We start from the raw sequence: 18,764 nt of genomic DNA on the forward strand, positions 1-18,764 counted from the left end.
CAAGGGCAGGAGAAAGAAGAAAATATTTAAGAAAACCTCCTGCAAGGCCACTGTATCAAAAAATTCCTTCTAACAGCAAATTTCAGACTCAAAAATAATTTACCCTTAAAAGAATATCATTAACCTCTGAAGCATATTCTCCTTAAAGATTCCAAAAGAAAATGTACAGCTATTTATGTAGTCTTAAGTTTTCCTCTATACAACAGAAATTGTGATAAGTAAATTGCCAATGTAATTGTGATTGTGAGTTACTGATGAAATATTTAGATTATAATAGTCTATAAATAAAATTCTGGTTTAAACAAGGCCTGTTCCTTAAAATATCCGCTGCTGCCAGTTAGTGGTGGAAAATGGCACTGCATCTATTTTAAAATCATGTGCATCATGTAAATGCCTGTCTCTCTTATTAAATTATTTAATGGTAGAGAAATGTGGACAGAAAAAAGTACGCACAAGAGGGTAAAGTGTTTCCAAAAGAGAATTTAAAAGCATAAAGAATTGGGAATACTGTTTGTGCATATTGGGGTCAATATGCATCTCTCCATGTGCACACTCCAGCTCGTAATCTGAGATCTTAAGGCGAGGCTTTACTCACAGTTATATCACCTAAATTAGCACATCTGAATGCAGTCAGGGAAAGGGCACTCTCATTGGCTACACCAAAACTTTGGAATTCCCTCCCATCCAACATACGATTAGAAGTTAAATTTAAGACATTTAAGAAACAGGTAAAAATATGGTTGTTTGAGCAGGTTTTTATTAATACAGATTAACATCTATAGTGACTCCCCCTGGGAATTTCATAGCTCTAGTTTAGGAATACTTAGTATTTTATTTTTATAAGAGATTATTATCAGGTATGGTTTTATTAAATTTAAATTGTATTTTATTATTTTGTAACTTTTTAGTTAAGATTTTTTTAGTCAAGATTGTTATTAAGAGCTATATATTTAATTTATTGGCTATATGGGTTTAATTTAATTATGTTTCATTTTAAATTTCTTTTTAGTATGAGTTTTTGGGATAAAGTGTTAATGACTTATCCAACTTTTATGTAAACCGACATGAAGTGCATATGATATGTTCAGTATACAAATTGCCCAAATAAATAAATAAACAAACAAATAAATAAATAAATAAATAAAATAATAGTCAAAGAGTTTTGTCTGGGTAACATGAAAGTTACTCAGGCAAAAACCTTGAATTGAATATTACCCCCCCTCTAACCACCTACTTTTTACTTAGGTAATTCAATACCAAGATAAAATTTAGCTAGATAAAAAGTGGAAAAATGATGGGTGTTTCAGGGGTGGAACTCAAGTTTAATAGGGTAATACCAATATTTAGAACTACCAGATTAAACATACCCTGTCAAATCTTGACAGAAGAAAAGCAGGTCTAAACTTACCAGATAAGCTTTTGCTTTCTGCACTATTGAATAAAAAAAATATACATAATGAGGTCCATATTCAGACATCATCATGATAGAAAAGTTAGTCAGGTAAATATATCCAACTAACTATGAAGATATATTTAATAGTGCAGCCACGCTATCGAATAAAGCTGGCTGTCTTAAATCTAGCCGTTTAACTATAGGGCCTCATTATCTAAACGGATCACATGCGATACCAAAATGGGGGCGGAGTTGGCCCCGGAAGAATAGTAGTCGGAGCGTCACCGGGGCCGACTCCACGAAGACGCCGCGGATGACGAAAAGGTAAGGCCCTTTTTGCGTCCGAGTTCGCACCCAATAGCTATACCTTCTATGGTGGTGCTATTGGGTGCGAAACCGTCAGCGATTGAACCGCGACGGTGCGATCGCTGCCAGCTAGCGCAGGCCCACCCCCCGTTTCGGCCCCCCGCCCCTCATTCCCTAAAGTATCGCAGGCCTGCAATACTTTAGAAAATGAGGCACATAGTTGCCTAACTTTAGGACAGCTCTTTGGCCTGACCAGAATTAGGCTTAGATTAATCAAATCATGATAATTAAAGCTAAAATATAGCGTGTTCATGGCCCGTGATAGAAATTTAGATATGGTAAAGGAAATTAAGGACATATCACACAACACATGTAAATATCGCGTTGCACGATACTCTACTGTGTTATGTATCATTTTACATGTTGCATGTTGATTTTTTTGTTTAAATACATACTGGCTTCCTGCAGCTGCCTCTTTGAGGGTATGTCAGGAGTTTGAGGGAGAGGAGAGGAGGTGAGTTGGTTAGTGGAAGATTAGGAGCTTTTTCTATTGATTACCTTAGTGAGTTGTCCTGTTTAGTGTTTTCATCTGTTTTTCTTTACCTTTGCCTCTTGTCTTTAACTGTGTGTAAATGTTTTTGTATATTTGTCTAGTTTGTCTATCTGTCCCTTTGTGTGGAGTAGTGTTGACAGAGTGGAAAAGTGGAGGAGTGTTTGAATCGTTGAGGAATTTTGAGAAGTGGTGGTTGAGTGGTGAGGAGTGGAGGAGTGCTATGGTGAGTAGTAGTGAGATGACTGATTGTGGTAGGTGTGGGAATAGAGAAGAGATAAGAAAGCTGGAGGAGAGTGAGGAGGAGGGCAGGAGTGGTAGGAGGAGAAGTAGGAGTAGATATAGGGAGGAGGGAAGGGATAGGATGAGGTGGTAGGAGGAAGGATATAGGCAGGTGAGTGTGGAGGGAGCAGGATGGCAGGATAGGGCAGGACAGAGGACAAGGGGTGAGGACTTGTCAGGGCAAGTGCAGGAGGGGGAAGGAAAGGAGGGGAACGGGGAGTGGAAGTGAGAGAGAGGATAGTGACATCTCTCTGGAAGTGGAAATGGCATCCTAATCTTCTGGCAGCCAGATAGCAGCTTGGCCTTGTCTATGTGCCTACCAGTTTAGCATTGAGAAAAGCTACCAGCTCCTCGCCAGCATTCTTGATAATTACCACTTGTTCTTCGGCAACTAGGCTGTGGCCACCTCCAGGGCTTCCAAGGTCAAGATATGGCATATTATCACTAGACCATATCTGGCACATTGGAAAAAAGAGGACCAGATTGCAAGTGACCTACTGCTACAGGGATATAACGGTCCATTTAAAGAACAAGGTGGCAAGCCTTAACATATACATGAAGCAGACTGGAGGAGTAGCCCCTTGCACGGGGTTCACGTCGATGAAGGAGTGCCTGATTCAATGACTAGGACTAGATGTGTTCACAGGGATTGAGAGGGCCATGAATATCATGCGAGCTAGATAGTCACATTGCATGTCATTGTGAAATCTGCTACACCTTGTTGTTAAATATAAAGAGGCATATGTTAAAATCCATGTTCCTTTCCAGGTAATTTTAAAGGATAAAATATATTAATACATTTTATCACCCAATCAATTGTTCTGCTGGTTAGGAAAGGAAGAAGTAAAAAAAATAGAATAAAGGCAAATGCTATGTTAATAGATATTCTTTACCTTAAATATTTTATTTTTTATCACAGATCTTCAAGCACTGTATCAGCTTCTATCATAAACATTCATGAACCTTTTCTTAAAGAAATACCTTCAGATAAGTATATTATATAATGGTTTCTATTATACCTTACATCAAGCTTTTTTTATAATTACATAATACATTTGTTCTGCAATTGATAGTTTGTGTTTCCTTTAATTTATCTTTATTTCTAGGTATCTAAAGAATATCCAAAGAGAGTGAAGAATTTCTTTAGATACCTAGAAATAAAGATAAATTAAAGGAAACACAAACTATCAGTTGCAGAAAAAATGTATTATGTAATAGAGATGTGAATCATGTCCTCGATCGTATTAACGATCGATTTCGGCTGGGAGGGAGAGGGAATCGTATTGTTGCCGTTTGGGTGTTTAAAGTATCATGAAAATCGTTAAAATCGAGAGCCGGCACACTAAAACACTCTAAAACCCACCCCCGACCCTTTAAATTAAATCCCCCACCCTCCCGAACCCCCCCCCAAATGCCTTAAATTACCTGGGGGTCCAGCAGCGGTCCGTAGCTAAATTGGGGGAAGGGGGAGGGCAGGAAAACCGGCACACTAAAACACCCTAAAACCCACCCCCGACCCTTTAAATTAAATCCCCCACCCTCCCGAACCCCCCCCCCCCAGAAATGCCTTAAATTACCTGGGGGTCCAGCGGCGGTCCGTAGCTAAATCGGGGGAAGGGGGAGGGCAGGAAAACCGGCACACTGATACACCCTAAAACCCACCCCCGACCCTTTAAATTAAATCCCCCACCCTCCCAAACCCCCCCCAAATGCCTTAAATTCCCTGGGGGCCCAGCGGCGGCCTGGAATGGCCTCCTGCAATTGAATCGTGTTGTCTTCAGCCTGCGCCATTCTGCGCCGCCATTTTGCAAAATGGAAAACGATTTGCGGCAGGAAATTGCTCCCGGACCCCCGCTGGACCCCCAGGGACTTTTGGCCAGCTTGGGGGGGCCTCCTGACTCCCACAAGACTTGCCAAAAGTCCAGCGGGGGTCCGGAACAACCTCCTGCAGTCGAATTGTGTTGGTCTATGGCCGCCGCCATTTTGCGCCACCATTTTGCAAAATGGCGGCGCAGAATGGTGCCGGCTGAAGACAACACGATTCAATTGCAGGAGGCTGTTCCGGACCGCCGCTGGGCCCCCAGGTAATTTAAGGCATTTGGGGGGGTTCGGGAGGGTGGGGGATTTAATTTAAAGGGTCGGGGGTGGGTTTTAGGGTGTTTTAGTGTGCCAGTTTTCCTGCCCTCCCCCTTCCCCCGATTTACGATTTTTTGACAATAAATCAGGGGAATTGGTATTGTATCGTGGCCCTAATGATTTTTGACGATTTAAAATATATCGGACGATATTTTAAATCGTCAAAAAACGATTCACATCCCTATTATGTAATTATAAACCGTGAAAGGGATTTTGTCCCTCCTGACTTAAAAAGAAGAGGAGGCCCAGAGCTTACATACCCAGCTACACTTTGAGGAACAGGAGAGGGGCTTCTCCATAACCTCTTTGGTACCGTTTAGACTTCAGCCATTTCCCAAAACCACTCTGAGAAAGTTACCCCTTAGTGATTCACGCTGGATCGATCACCGTACACAAAAGAGTCCCCGTTTGAGCTGCATCAAGTCTTCTTGACACCCATGGAGGGGGCTCTTGAGGAGGGGGTACTGTTGCGATGGATGGCTATGGATTCTGTGATAGGCACTGCTCACTAGGGATGTGCATTCATTGTGAATGAATGCGCAATCCAAAACGTATAGGTCCCTATTTGTTGCATTTGTGGGTTCGCGAAACATATGGCAAACCCCCACGAATGCAATGAATCCTGAACGAATAAACCCCCCACCCTCCTGACCCCCTCAAGACTTGCCTAGTCCCTGGTGGTCCAGCGGGGGTCCTGGGTCATCTCCTACACTCGTGCCGTCGGCTGCCGGTATTCAAAATGGCGCCGATAGCCTTTGACCTTACTATGTCACAGGGGCTACCGGTGCTATTGGTCAGCCCCTGTCACATGGTAGGAGCAATGGATGGCCGGCGCCATCTTGTGCAAATTGAGCGGTTTGTAAGCCCCTGAGTCAGCTCTTCGAGCAAAACTCGGCCAGAGTCGGGCAAGCTTCAATAAAAATCCTGTTTCATACCGATCCATCTACGTGTTTCCTTGCTGTCAGCCACCTTGGATCGGCTACCGGTTTGTTTTCTTGGACCTATAAAAGCAAACAAACAAATAAATAAATAAAATAAAGTCACCACCTTATTGCAAGAAGATATTTTTTATGTATGTTTCAAATGCTTACCCCACTTACTCATTCTTAATATATTTGCCATCAATTAATTCTGAACGTTCTTTTTCATTCTCAGCAGATAAGGATTTCTCAATTGAGGAGCACTAGTACAGCACCTCCTTCCTTATCAATGTCTGATTAAGTTCTGCTGTAGCTTCTATAACTCACTCAGGCCTAGATTCATCATTCTGCTATAAATGTAGCAAAATGATGAACTGCACTAAAAAAGGGGTGATGCATTTTCACCCATTGTGGTTGTGGCCATGCCGCACCATATCGCCCCTTAAGTGGTGTTAAGTTCGGTGCTATAGCCAGCTATTGTCCACAGTGGTACTGGAATTAAAATATTTTTACCCCACCAAAAGCCCACTCAAGGCCTGCCAAAACCACTCTCCTTTCCTGAATGAAAGTATTACTGCCACAATGCAGTTCTTATCTCGTGCGATAGGGTGATATCACCCGCAATAAGGCCTCATTGTGGTTTGGTAAATGACCTTGTTAGTTTCTTAAGGGGTTTAGATCAGTGTTCTATGATGTCATTTACACTATTTCTTTCCAATAGACTAAATTATTTTCTAACTCTTTTATTTAGGGGTAGATTTTAAAAAGGTGCAGGCGGGCATACATGTGTGCGTGCTGGGAAGCGCGCACACATGTACACCCAATTTTATAACTTGTACGCTCAGGCACGCGCAAGTTATAAAATCAAGCATCGGCACATGCAAGGGGGTGCACATGCAAGGGGGTGCACAATTATGCACATTGCTTGCGCTGAGCTGCACTGCCTTCCCCCATTCCCTTCCCCCTAGCCTGACCTTCCCACCCTTTCCCCTAACCTTTCCCCCCTAGCCCTACTCTAAAACCCCCTGATCTTTATTTTACCTTTTGCGTGCGCCGGTCGATTGCCGGCACACAATCTTTGACACAGCGGGAAATGGCCGCTATGCCAGGAGTCGCTGACCCCGCCCCCACCCCCGGACCGCCCCTGACCGCCCACGCCATGCCCACTCCCCGCCCCTTTTTTCAAGCCCCGGGACTTACACGCGTAACCCCTCTACGCAAGTAAATCCTCCTGGATTTACACGCATAGCTCTTTGAAAATCTGCCCCTTAATGTTTTTTTCTTCGACATCTCCTTGTAATATAATTTATCAGAGCTCTTTTCCTTATTCTTTTTATTCCCAACTCTTCATAGCTTTCATATTCTTTTTAGTGCTTTGACTTTTAATAGTGTTATTACTCTGGCCCTCTCACCAGTAATTAGGGAAGCTACATTGATATCATGCCTGGATACCACTAGGGAATTTTCATAGTCACTACAGAAACTCCCACCCTTTTACTCTTTATTGGATTAAAATAATAAACATGGGGTGATCAGAATGTTCCAATTAGATAACTAACTTTTATTTTACATAGGTCACTGATATAACACGTTCTTTCTATAACTTGAAAAAATAATGTTTTGTACATTTTTATTTTTTCTTTGTCTTTTTGAAACTCCCCTCTGCTCTAAAATATTCCAAAGCTTTCTTCAAATTATCATACAAATTTATAATTTACCTCATCTTTTCTAAGTTTTTACCTATCTTCAAAAAAACTCCCTCTATTGATTTAAATGAGTATGTTTTCTTTCTTAGGTCTTTCAATGTCCCTATTATTCCCTGGTCCCTATATTACCTTTTTTTAGTATAATTTTTTATTTACTCTAGAATTAAAAAGGCAATATCTAAGAAATCTTCAATCTTTTCCCATCTGAAGACCATTTCCATTTATTTCTAATTTTTCCTGCTTTTACTTGTATTAACTTTTTTTTTAGGTTCCTCCACCCCGTATAACCCGTAATCCAATGATATCATGATGACCTCATCAGAGGTATCTTAACTGTCACAGCATAGTCTGCTTGTTCTCCTGCTATATATAACTTCTTTATCTATTTTTTTTTATTTTTCTACATGTTGCTGATGTCAGATTGCAAGGGAGCATAAACCTCCGGCAGTGACAGCTTTCAAAAACACAGCTGACACGGTGTCGGCCGGCTGACTGTCCCCGTCAGTCTCTCCTTTTAGTCTGACACTTGTCTTTATTTTCTCTTTTTTTTCCTAGACTCAATAGCCTCAGCGGCATGGAGCAAACATGGTCCCAATCCCTTCACTAGTAGCAGTATCCTTTACGACAGCAGCACGCCTTACACCCAGGAACCTTCCCTGCATGGTAATTAACTTTTCCCCCTGCTTTTCCTGGCTGGCCACCTTTCCTATATGTGACAGGCTTCCCAATAGCCAGAGCCACAGTGTGCCTATGGCTAGTATGGCAAGGCCATAGGCGCTGCTACCAAAAGGCGCCATAGTGCTATCATCATGTGGGACCTCAGTAAGTGGAAAAGCAGCATGGCTGGATGATTCAGGCAGAGTCATGCTGCTTTTCCACTCATAGGCTTTGGAATGGGGGCCACCAAGAATGGGAGAAGCCTCATTAGTGGCAGTGGGAGGGAGCATGATTTCATGAAATCTACCATGATCCCCTCACTCACCCTCCCTGCTCCTGAAGAATGGAAGGATCGGGCCTTGCAGCACGCACTGCTTCTTCCTCCTTGGCTGTCGGCACCTGGTGAAATTATTCAGGCACCAGCAGCTGGGAAGGAGGAAGCAACCCTCGCTGCAAGGCCCGATCCTTCCATTCTTCAGGCGCAGGGAGGGTGAATGAGGGGACTGCGGTAGCACTGTGGGGGTGAGCAGCATTAAGGAAATCATGCACTGGCCACCTGCATGAGGGGATTGTGGGTGAGAAGGTGTGGGAGGATGTGGGAGGGGAGACAAGATTTCTGGGCAGTAGGGGGGCTGGGAGGGGAAAAAGGCTGGGGAGAAAGACTGCTGGGAAGTGGAGGTCTGGGAGAGGAGGACCTGTTGAGCAAGACTGCTGTGGAGTTGATGATATGGGTGAGGAGAGGGGAGGGGAGGGGAGTTGTGGAGTAAGTCTTCTGGGGAGTGGGATTTCTGGGATGGGACAGAGGTCTGGAGAGCAAGAATGCTGGGGAGTAGGGGACTGGAAGGGGAGAGGGGGCTGGGACTAAGAGTGCTAGTGAGTAGGGGGAAGGGTAGCAAGACTGTGTGGGAGAGAGAGAGACAGAGAGAGAGAGAGAGAGAGAGAGCATGTGTGTATGTGTGTGGGAGAGAAAGAGTTTATGTGTATGAGCGTGAGAGAGCATGCATGTGTGTATGCATTTGTGGGAAAGAGAGAGGGAGAGAGAGCATGTGATGGGCTCAGAGAAAGCATGTGTGTGGGAGATTGAGCCCACTTTCTCTCTGCCTGCTAACCCATGACAATTTTAGGGCTTCTAGAAATCAAACATTCTAGATCTGTATAACGGAATTTTTTAAAATCCTTATTAGTTTTAATGGGTGTTATTTGATGTGTTATTTGAAATATTTTATTGATGTTTGGAAAATTTGTATGTGAGTTTTTAATTTTTAAATGATATTCTATTTTATTGGTATGGTTTTACTAATTTTGTAAATTTTAATTGTGTGTGATAGGGTGGAAGGCATCTAATACCCTTGGACTGGCCACAGGCATTGCTGTACAAACATTTAAGAAAATCTCCCAACTTATGGTGTCATGTGTTGTATAATGGGTGAGGGCACAGTTTTTCACTTGGCCATAGGCACCACATTGCCTGGCTACAGCTCTGCAATTAGCCTAGCCCAACCTCTCATGGTTATCCGCAGAGGTACTGCAACAGCACTCCTCTAATAACTATGATCAGCAATTGTGGCAGTGACAGCTAGGGCCTCAGTGACTGTGGTGCTACAATTCTCCATTCATTCTGAAGATTCCCTTCTCCTGTGCCGTTGGGACCAGAGCAGCTAACTCACTTCATTTTCTTTTTTAAGAAGATGTAGCAGGTTACCTTGACAACAAGGCCTACTTCACTTCCATGGCATCAGGACCTACTAGTACCACCAGTCTGTCTCAAAACAAAAACCTCTCAAAAGGATTTGATCCCAGCCAGAGGGATCAGAAAATAAAACTCACCTCTTTCTATCCACTTGGCAGCGATCCTGCAGCAGTGGCAGTCTCTGAAGCAGAGATCAGCCCTTCAATCTGAGCACACCCTTAGCAACTGTCCAACCCCTATTTTGTTTCCTAGACAAGATAGTCCGATAATTTGATCATTGTGCTCACCAAACTCATTCAACAATTGTTAAAACCTGCACCCATGCCATCCCATCCCCATCCACCCAGGAGTCTAATCTGTACATAAGTCCCCAGCGCTCAGGATCCCCCAGGGGAAGGCCTACAAAATAAATACCACTCTAATCACCAAAAGGTCCCAGGGAAGAAAATGCCCATGAGTCACATGCTGGTAAAGGTTTCTAAAATTCACTTAAAGATGTAGAAGATAGAGATGTAAATTGTACCGGTAATTGTTTCTGGTTTTGTTTTCTTAGAACCGCGGGAAATTTCATTTCCCACAGTTCTGACTGCTTTTTTTTTTCAGCTGTCCCAATCAGGAAAAAAAAAAAAAACACCCCGATCCTTCAGATTTTATTATTTACAATCCTCCACCCTCCCGACCCACCAAAAACTTTCCTAAAGTCTCTGGTTCATTTTTTCATATCGTTGGGACCCCAATTCATTTCATTAGTTTCATAGCAAAAAACCCCAATTCGTTTATTAGTTTCATTTGTTTTTCGTTTGCCATTAAAGTCAATGGGGGATGTATTTGCATCCTATTTTTGGCTGCATAATTGGGGTTTTCTTATCAATTCAGATGAAATTTCTGGGGGGCAATAATCAGAACGGGAAAAGAGCTCCAAGGTACTTAGACTGTGGCAAAGTGGCACCAAAGTGGCATGAAAAGCCTAAGACACCGTAAAGGAGCAAAGGGGTACCAGGAGTAGCAAGAGTGCTTTAACAGAGGTGCAAAGCAGCAGCGAGAGTGTCAAAAACACACCACAGCTTCAAAAGAGAGCACTGATAACAGTTGCATGAACCCTCTAAGGCAGCATGAGAGGCAAAGTGGCAAGACAAGTGGCATCAACATCTTACAGCATAATGAAGGGGAAACATAGCAAGCAGAAAGGGTGTCAGAAAAAACCACAAGGAGTCGATAAATGGACAAAGCAGCAGAAAGACTAGCATCAACACACTGAGGAACCATGATAGAGGCAAGAACTCCACAAGGAGTAGAGTCGTCTGGTGTATGGCAGCAAGGCAGAGTGCAGTAAGTTGATAGAGGCAAGACAGGCTGACATAGTGGAGGCAGTCAGGTTGCTGTGGTATTGATAGGAGCAAGACAGGCTGGCAGAGGAGAGGTAGTCTGGTCCCTGTGGTTTTGATATGGGCAAGACAGGCTGGCAGAGCAGAGGTAGTCAGGTTGCTGTGGTATTGATAGAGGCAGCCCTATTTTGAAGGATTGACAAGATTTAACCCCTGAAGCAGGACCCTGGGTGGTCCGAAACATGATCACGTCGGGACTTCATCTTTGATCTCGGCTTGAAGCTAAGTACTGCAATTTTTTGCAAATGATTGTTCCTTGAGACAAAAGCTTTTTGTGGCTTTGTTTGAATTCATCGGTTCATTTTCCCGTGGCAATATAATTTTCGGAAAATTTTGACATTAATAATAAAGTAAAGTGACCTCTTCTATGCTGGGTCTGATTGCTATACAGATCCCTTTGGTAGCGGTCCTACAAAAATTTTGATCTTAGAACAATTGTGTTTTTCATATATGGCGTGTAAAAGTTTGAAAAATTGATCCAAAAACCTTATCTTATTGTTGTATATTGATAGAGGCAAGACAGGCTGACATAGTGGAGGCAGTCAGGTCGCTGTGGTGTTGATAGGTGCAAGACAGGCTGGCAGAGCGGAGTTAGTCAGGTCGCTGTGGTTTTGATAGGGGAAGACAGGCTGGTAGAGAGGAAGTAGTCATGTCCCTGTGGTTTGGATAGGGGCAAGACAGGCTGGCAGAGCGGAGGTAGTCAGGTCACTGAGCTGTTGATAGGGGCAAGAGAGGCTGGCAGAGCAGAGGTAGTCAGGTTGCTGTGGTATTGATAGGGGCAAGACAGGATGGAAATAGCCGATATATTAATGAGAACTTTGAAGGCCGAAGCGGAGAAGGGTTTCATGTGAACAGCAATTCAACATGGGTCAGCAGGTACTAAGAGATGGGCGAGCCCCAGGGAGAGTTCCCTTACCTTTGTAAAGGAAAGGGTTTCCTGGAATGGGTTCGCCCCAAAAGTGTGGCAGCTCCGTTGGCATTTAGTGAGCTCTCACTGCTCTTCGAAAATCTGGAGGACATAGCAGATATACAAATGAGAACTTTGAAGGCCGAAGCGGGGAAGGGTTCCATGTGAACAGAAGTTAAACATGGGTCAGTGGGTACTGAGAGATAGAGGAGCCCCATGGAGAGTTCCCTTTTTGAAGGAAAGGGCTCCCTGGAATAGGTTCGCCCTGAAAGTGTGGTGGTTCTGTTGGTGTCTAGTGAGCTCTCGCTGGTCTTTGAAAATCTGGGGGACATAGCAGATGTGCAAATGAGAACTTTGAAGGCCGAAGTGAAGAAGGGTCCATGTGAACAGCAGTTCAACATGGGTCAGCTGGTACTAAGAGATAGGCAAGCCCTGGACAGAACATGGAAAGGGAGCTGGCACAACCTCCTTTTCCTCTTCGACTTTGACCTCAGATCAGATGTGGTGACCTGCTGAATTGACAAAAGGGCACCACGAGGAAGGTAAACTTGTTCCAGCTCTTTGTCATTCAGTTGATTACTGCTGCCATATTGAATAAGGCGGGGCGAGAAATGGATGGACTTGTGACTCTTAGCGGTGGATCACTCGGCTCGTGCATCAATGAAGAACGCAGCTTTCAAGACTTTGACGCCCTCCCTGGACAGAACGCAGAAAGGGAGCCGACACTACCTCCTTTTCCTCTCCTACTATGACCTCAGATCAGATGTGGCAACCCGCTGAATTTTAGCATATTACTAAGCAGAAGGAAAGAAACTAACCAGGGTTCCCTCAGTAATGGCAAGTGAAGAGGGAAGAGCCCAGCGCTGAATCCCCGCCCATCCGGTGGGCGCAGGAAATGTGGCATACAGAAGACCGCCTCCCCGGCACCGATCAGGGTCCCAAGTCCTTCTGATTGAGGTCAGGCCCTTGTAGTGACTTACAGGCAGGACAGACAGGCACAGTGGTTGAGGTCAGGCCCTTGTAGTGACTTAAGGGCAGGACAAACAGGCACAGCGTTTGAGGTCAGGCCCTTGTAGTGACTTAAGGGAGGACAGACATGCACAGCGGTTGAGGTCAGGCCCTTGTAGTGACTTAAGGGCAGGACAGACAGGCACAGTGGTTGAGGTCAGGCCCTTGTAGTGACGTAAGGGCCGGGCAAACAGGCAAAGCGGTTGAGGTCAAGCCCTTGTAGTGACATAAGGGCAGGACAGACAGGCACAGCGGTTGAGGTCAGGCCCTTGTATTGTGACATAAGGCGCATGACAGACAGGCACAGCAATGAAGTCAGGCCCTTGTAGTGATGTAAGGGCAGGACAGACAGGCACAGCAGTTGAGGTCAGGCCCTTGTATTGACTTAAGGGCAGGACAGACAGGCACAGCGGTTGAGGTCAGGTACATGTGCTGATATTATCTGGAGCATATGAGGCAGTTGGAGCTGCTGCAAGGCTTTAAATTAATTGTATTCATCTTTCCATTCACAGGGAAAAATCTGGAAACCCAAGCAAAGGCATGTTTATTTTTAAAAACACTAGCATTTCCACAACTCTGGTGCCAGCCTTGAGCGATGAGGGCTCATGATATCCAGTCATTGAAAATACACGTTCACTGGGCAGACTGGTTGGTGGACAGAACAGATATTGCTGATCCACTTTGGCTACATGTGGCGAGACAGTGGACTTGTGTGCCCAATATGCCAGTGGATCTGTCTCCATGTCCACAGTGGGCTCTGTGAGATACCATGTCACTGACATTTGTGCTGGTGTCTCCTTTGCTTGGATGGGCTGAGAGTCCTTCTTGCCAGCTGCTTTCGCTCTAGCCTGTGCCACAAGAGATGATTTTTTAGGGACAACATGGCTTTGGGGTACTGAATTGGAGGAGGAAGTACTAGCTGTCACTGACAGAGTGCTGCTTCTCCTTGGGTTTGCACTACTCTCTGAAGTGCCCACTGTTTCCTCCTGTGCTTCATGCCTAATCTGTCTCTGCCTATGACTCTCCTCTTCTCAGACCTTTCCTAACAGCATGTTCTTCACAAATGTGAGACAATCAGACTGTAGGGTGAGTTTCCCTTTCACATGGGGATCACAGACTGTGGCGAGCATGTATGTGTGGTGTTTTGGTAGAAGTCCTAATCTCTCTAGCACCTGCTTCTGCAGAAAGTCCAAACAACGCAGCACCTCTGCTGTCATTCCCTCTTCCTGTTTAAAGCCCTCCAAATTTTCCTCCAGAATATTAACTATAGGGATGACGTCAGCCAAGGTGGCACTTCTGGAACTCAGCTCCTCCATGGAATCCTTGAAGGGCTGCAGTATTTTTACCAGCTGACTCGTGACTAAGCAATCATGATGCCCTAGGGGACACTGCACATCTATGTCCATTTCCACAAAAAGCTCATGAAGGGGTGTCTGCTGTTCCACTAACCTCTGCAGCATCATATAGGTAGAATTCCACTGAGTGCCAAAGTCTTGAATGAGTCGCTTGTGAGGTATCCCCAAATCAGTCTGCTTTTGATGGAGAACATGCACCGCTTTCACACTTCTGTGGAAGTGCGCTGCTATGTTCCTGCACTTGTGTATTAAATTCTGCAGGTATTCATTCTCTTGGTGCTTGGACTCCAACCACAGAGCTGACTTCACTACCAGGTGCAGAGTGTGTGCAAAACATCGGATTTTCTGAAAGCCCCCGTTGGATATTGCCTTTACCATGTTTGCACCATTGTCTGTGACAAAGAACCCTGCCTGAAGATTCATGTCTCTCTGGTCTAGCTGCCAGCCCACCAGCATCTCTCTGATGCATGCTAGAATATTGGCTGAGGTGTGGGCCTCATCCGTCAGGTGGGTGTGCAGTAAAGCCCAACTACACCCTGATACTTGTTCACTAATAGAGCTTCTGCCTTCCCCTGCCTCAGCCAGGTCCCTCAGTGTGCTGTCAGGGAGAGGTAAGAGTGTGAAGCCTTCATGGCGGTCCAGATATTGCAGGTGAAATGCACACTGCCCTCTGCCTTAGCTAGCTGTGCCTGGATTTGACTGCAACACTGGTTGTATAAGCTAAATGTGGTTCTTGAGGAGACTTTGAAATTTGGAGCTAAGACCTGCAGCAAACATTTGAAACCCACATTCTCCACTACCTACAAGGACTGGTCATCAAGGGCAATCATTTCCCCGATGCTCCTGGTTACAAATTTTGAGGCTGCCTGCCTCCTTCCCCTGGAAAACACTACCAAACACCACCCCATTTCCTCCATGGTGGGTTGTCACTTCTAACGCATGGCAGGGGGCTGCTGGCCTGCCACCTGACTACTAGAAGGGGCTGAGGGCATGGTATGACTCTGCTCCTTTTTAACCACTTTACGCTGCCTGGAAAAAGGGGTCCCCTGCCTGGTACTGCCACCATCCCCAGATGGCAGTACTGTTGGGTGTTGCTTCTGCATATGATGCATCATTCCAGAATTAGTTAGATGTCCCACTCGCTTGCCTCTGCTAATATCCCTGGCACAGTAATTATACTGAGCAAAACACGGGTACTCCCTCACTTTAAAGTGGCTCCAGATCACAGATTTCTTTCATGATCCCTTCTCTATAGCTTTTGAGGTGGATGCTGGCACTGGAAAAGCAATGCCAGGGGCATCAGTCACACTCTGTGCCTGCGCTGACTGCTCTTCCTGCTGCTCATCATCAATTTCCTCTCTCTCCTCCAGTTCTGAAGTGGAGGCTAAGACAGAACTAACTAATCCTCCTAAACCTTCTTCAGCTTTTATCTCTTCCATTTCTGATGAAGGAATCCCATATAAGATGATTCTTCATCAGAATCAGAAGCAAACAGTGACTGCATTACATAATCAGTGCTAGCTAGAGTCTGCTGTCACACTGCTGCTTTTGGGTCTCACTCTTTTGTCTTGGATGGCTCAACTTCCCCTTCCCTCACCTCCAAAACAACAGGGTCAGAAAGAGGTGGTGGTGGTGCATCGTCTTTAAATGTAAGTTTTTTCTGGATGGGACTGCCTGCTCCTCCACAGATTTTAGATTGGAACAGGTCCTTTTTTTAACTTTAATGGGGGACTGCCTTTTGAAGTGCCAATCACTCAACCACGTCTATCTTTCCCTGACATCATGGATTTAATGTCACTGCCTACTAGGGATTTCAATTAAAAGGATTATTTCTTTATTGGTGACTGAACACCTCTGTACCAATATATGTGAGTGTGAAAAACTACAAACACACAGAGACATGCAGTGCAGTGACTTGCTGTACACTACAACTGAGACTGCTCTATGTGCACAAAAAAATATTAAAACTCCAGATGCCTACTGGGGATTTGGATTTAAAGAACACAACTCTACCAATATATGTGAGTGTGGAAAACTAGTACACACACACAGAGACACATAGGGCCGTATTTTAAATGCCCTGCGCGTGTAAATCCAGCCGGATTTATGCATGCAGGGCCCTGGCACGCCTATTTTGCATAGGCGGCCAGCACGTGCACAGCCCCAGGACGCGCGTAAGTCCTGGGGCTTCGTAAAAGGGGCAGGGAGGGGGCATGTCCGGGGTCAGGGGGTGGTTCAGGGCGGGACCTGGGGCATGGCACTGGCCCGGGGGCGTGGTCGAGGCCTCCGGACTTCGCCCTCGGGTCGGGTGATGGCGCACCAGCAGCCCACTGGCGCACGCAGATTTACGTCTACTTTCAGCAGGCGTAATTCTGCCAACAAAAGGTAGGGGGGTTTAGATAGGGCCGGGGGGATGGGTTAGGTAGGGGAAGGGAGGGGAAGGTGTGGGGGGGTGGAAAGAAAGTTCCCTCCGAGGCCGCTGCCTGTTCCCTCCAAGGCCGCTCCGATTTCGGAGCAGCCTTGGATGGAACAGGCAGCGCGCGCCGGCCTTGGCGTGCGCAGGTTGCACAAATGTGCACCCCCTTGCGCGCGCCGACCCCAGATTTTATAAGATACGTGCGGCTACACGCGTATCTTATAAAATCCAGCGTACTTTTGTTCGTGCCTGGTGCGCGAACAAAAGTACACGCTTGCACAAATTTATAAAATCTGCCTCATAGTGCAGTGCCTCTTACTGTACACTACAACTGAGACTGCTCTGTGTGCACAAAAACTGGAACTCCAGATAAAACACTGAAAGACTCAGACAGCTTGACTACTTCTGCTGTGAGTCTGCAAGCCAAATTCCTACAGAACTCACTGTGATACTGCTTGTTGTACAATGAATGCCCACTTCCAGACAGTCACTACAAATCTCTCATTATCTCCCACCCACACCACCCAAATCCTGCCTGCAACCTACCCCAGGGGGGTAAGATCTGCAGCAAAATGCCACTGCTGGCAGTTTGTCTCAGTGGGTAAGACAGAGAGACAGTCTGAGTTCAATTTAAAAAAAGTGCAGTAAAAAAAAGCCTGGCTGCCTGGCAGGCACAGCAGCAAAAAAGAACAAATATCTTTTTCAGCAATAGAAAATTATAGCAATAGCAATTGAATACAGATTTGAGACACTCTGAGAGATCTTAAACAGAAAACAAACTTCTCAGATAGAACCCAAGAAGAAAGTGCACTGTGGTATACTTGCTCAAGGTAGAAAATACAGCAGGAACAGCATCACAGAGCAGCGATTGGCTGAATTAGAAAAATGTTTTGCTCTGATATGTTGGCATTCTGGGCTCCTTGCCAACCTGTCTGACAAACTCTAGGACAGGACTGTAAGGTCACTTATGACTCACAGGAAAGGGCTGGTTGCTATGGATACTCCCACATGATCTTCTCCTATTTCAAAAGGCTGCTAAGAAAGCACTGTGAACCAAACAAATGAAACTAATATCATATGTTTCATTCATGGGGGATCGCCATTCATTTCACGGTCCAATGAATCAAACAAATAGGGACCTATTCTTTGCAGATGCCACATTCGTTGAAAACAAATGCACATCCCTAGGCAGGCTAAGAGAGAATTTGAAATGAAGTAGGAGATAGAGGTAAAAACTCATAATAAAAAAATTATTAAATATATCCAAAGCAAGAATCCTGTGAGGGAGTTGGTTGGACCATTAGATAACCAAGAGAATAAAGTGGCGCTTAGGGAAGATAAGGCCACTGTAGAAAGACTAAATGAACTCTTTGCTTCTATGTTTATTAATGAAGATGTTGGGGAGATACTGGTATCAGAGATGGTTTTCAAAGGTGATGAGTCAGATGAACTGAACCAAATCACTGTGAACCTGGAAGATGTAGTGGGCCCATTGACAAACTAAAGCATACAAATCACCTGGACAGGTTGGTATGAGTCCCAGGGTCCTGAAGGAATTGAAAAATGAAATTTCAGATCTATTAGTTAATATTTGTAACTTATCATTAAAATTATCCATTGTACCTGGAGGATGGCCAATATAAACCCAATATTTAAAAAGGGCTCTAGGGGTGATCTGGGAAACTATAGAACAGGGAGCCTGACTTCAGTGCTGGGAAAAATAGTAGAAACTATTCTAAAGATTAAAATTACAGTGCATATAGATAGACATAGCTTAATGGAATATAGTTAGCATGGATTTACCCAAGGCGAGTCTTGCCTCACAAATCTGCTTCATATTTTTGTAGATATAAGTGAATCAGTGGATGTAGTGTATTTGGATTTTCAGAAGGTGTTTAACAAAGCCCTTCATGAGAAGCTTCTAAGAAAGCTAAAATGTCATGAGATAGGAGGCGATGTCCTTTCGTGTATTACAAACTCTTTAAAAGACAGGAAACAGAGAGTAGGATTAAATGTCAATTTTCTAAGTGGATAAGGGTAAACATTGGAGTGT

Source organism: Rhinatrema bivittatum, chromosome 5 (genome assembly GCF_901001135.1).
Source record: "Rhinatrema bivittatum chromosome 5, aRhiBiv1.1, whole genome shotgun sequence".
NCBI classification, from domain to species: domain Eukaryota; kingdom Metazoa; phylum Chordata; class Amphibia; order Gymnophiona; family Rhinatrematidae; genus Rhinatrema; species Rhinatrema bivittatum.